Source organism: Nesoenas mayeri (genome assembly GCF_963082525.1).
Source record: "Nesoenas mayeri genome assembly, chromosome: 26".
NCBI classification, from domain to species: Eukaryota; Metazoa; Chordata; class Aves; order Columbiformes; family Columbidae; genus Nesoenas; species Nesoenas mayeri.
The window spans coordinates 4,453,396-4,455,968 of record NC_137552.1 but is presented as its reverse complement, the minus strand read 5'-3'; positions in this window follow the sequence as shown (position 1 = coordinate 4,455,968).

The window sequence follows — 2,573 nt, the reverse complement described above, 5'->3', positions numbered from 1 at the left end:
AGACGGACATGAGGTTCTCAGGGACATGGGGCAGTGCCAGGGGTGGATTAACGGTTGAACTCGATGAGCTTGAGGATCTTTTCCAGCCAAAACGATCCTATGATTCTTTACCTGTGGAGCCACCTCTGATGCTGGCGACAGAGCTTATCTCTCATCTCCCACGAAGCAGAGAGCAATGTGTTCTCTAAAGCGCGGGGTTTCGTGTTTTGCTTTGGTGCGTTGTGCGAGCTCAGGGCTGCAGGTGCTCCCGCGCTGTCTTGCTGAGCTCTGCCCGTCACCTCTGTGTTCCTGGTGCCACTTGTCCCCAAGGCGGGCGGGTCCCCGGGAGCGGGTCGGCTCCGTTGGCCGCCGCCCGGCGCCGCTCTCCGCCCGCCCAGCGCCGCCGGGCCGGATGTCGCGGTGCCCGCGGGAGGGAGCGGAGCCCGGGGAGGTCCCGCCGCCAGTCCCCGAGCCCGGCCGGGCAGGTGGAGCCGGGACCCGCGGCCGGAGCATGGAAGGTGAGAAACGACTCCGCTCTTTCCCCGGGATGGGGTTTGGGGGGGTTTCTCCCCACCAACCCCACTTCCCCTTCCACCTCCCGTTTTCTTCAGCGCTTTCTGCCAGCAGATCGCAGGCTCTGGAGGAGACATCTAATCGCGGGTTGCGATTAAACAGGAAACGAACGGGGCTTTTTCCCCCCTCTCTGTTTAATTTCGGAAGCATCCCAACATCTGTGATAAAGTGGGGGTTTCGAGCCGGCTTTATCTACCGTTCGTGTTCTAGGTTTTAACGAATTAACGGGTGTGTTGGTTTCTTTTCGTTTGTAAAACGTGCGTGGAACTTTCATAGCCAGCAAAAGAACATGTTGCAAGTTAATCCTGGGTTACAGCTTAATTTGCTTTTGAAGAGAAGCAAAATTACCGGTGTTTTTAACAAGCAGCATTGCAAAGCATCCTTTGATTTATTATTTCAGAGGCGGATATTCTTATTTTAACTCATTGTTTTCAGGGCTTGAGTTTAGATTCCTCATTGTCTCAAATGACTTGAAGTTTTTGGTTAAGTTAGATGCAGTTGTCTGTTTAAAAATGTATTTTCCTTTGCTAAAAGCTTTTCAGATGTTTGTATTTAAGTATTTACTCTCTCAGAGTCTGACTTAATTGAGACTATCACTGCTTGAGAGATGTAACTAATGTTCTGAAGAAATGAGGCTGGTGGCAGTTGGGTGCTTGAATTGGAGCCTTATTTTCTTGATCAAGTTGAGACTGCTGTGTATCTTGTGTGGGAGAAGAAAGCTCTTGAGTTATGTCAGCAATTTTAGCCTACAATAGAAAATAACTATGTTTCTGCCACTACAACTGAGATTATTTGAGAAGTCTCTTTTTTGTGTGTGTGAGTTCCTATTTCTTGTACGCTTACAGTTAACATGCAAATAATCCTTCAGGTTTTGGGTTGGTTGGGAAATGGGCACTGGCATGAGTAGGTGGTGGAGACCTGGGTCTAGGAAGCCCAAGTCTGTGATCTCTTGGGTTGTCTCTTTGAGACGGGTCTATTTTTGCAAAGATGACAAGAACTGGCTCCATGCTGTCGTTTCCACTTGCTGTACTGGGCTGAACATGTTGAATTTCTAGCTGTTCTGCTGTCTGCAGGAGGTCATGTGCTACAATATGAGAAAAGGATCATCCTTGGTTACACATTGCCGATTAGGATTTCTTCCCAAAATGATGTGTGCACTTAAAATGTCCATGTCGCTTCAAAAAATACATGGTGCTTAAGAGCACCAAAGTATTAGAGACCCTATTATTAAAAGTGAAAAGAGTATTTTTTTGATCCAGGTGCCTTCTTCAGAAAGCCATTGAAACTGAAAATGCTGAACAAGGTCATTCAAGGGGGGAAATTAAATAGGTTTTCTCTTTTTAATAGTGCAATGTGCATTGAAGGTGAAAAATATGCTGGGGTGAAAAGGGTTGAGCGCTGTGCATTGCAAAAGCACTGGGGTAAAGCTGTGGGAGTCTACCTGTAGGGCAGGGGCCAGGATTGGTGTGTGCTTCATTTTTGCTTGCTTGTGCCTCTTAAGGCAGTGCAAAGACAAGGAAACGAGCTGTGTTTGCTCCATATGCGCTGATAGGAGGACTGAGAGCACACAGGATTTGAAAAGATGTCCCCTTTGCAATGCTGTTGGGTTGGAAACTGCAGCTGGCAGTAAAAAGGCAATGTTCTGGTTTTCACTTGGGAGGAAAAAAGGTAAGATTATAATAATTCAAGATGTACCTCCCATTCTGTTGCTTACAGCTGTCTTGATGATAGAAGGGTATTACTGTTATCATTTATTTGAAAACCATCAGTTTTAGGGGGGGTAAAATACAGCCAGGCTGTTTTGTTGCTTCTAGTCACTGGTCAAATACCTGGATAAAGTATTAATATAGTCGTGTATTAAAATGCCAGAACACTTTTTCAGCAAGCTATTTGAATATTTTTGCCCTACTTTGGTTATTGACGTAGAACACAGGATGGCTAAGGATGGGTTTCAAAAACACATGAATTTTACTTCTGCTTTGCGTCAGCTGCAACACACACAAGACAAGCGTCTCCTTTCC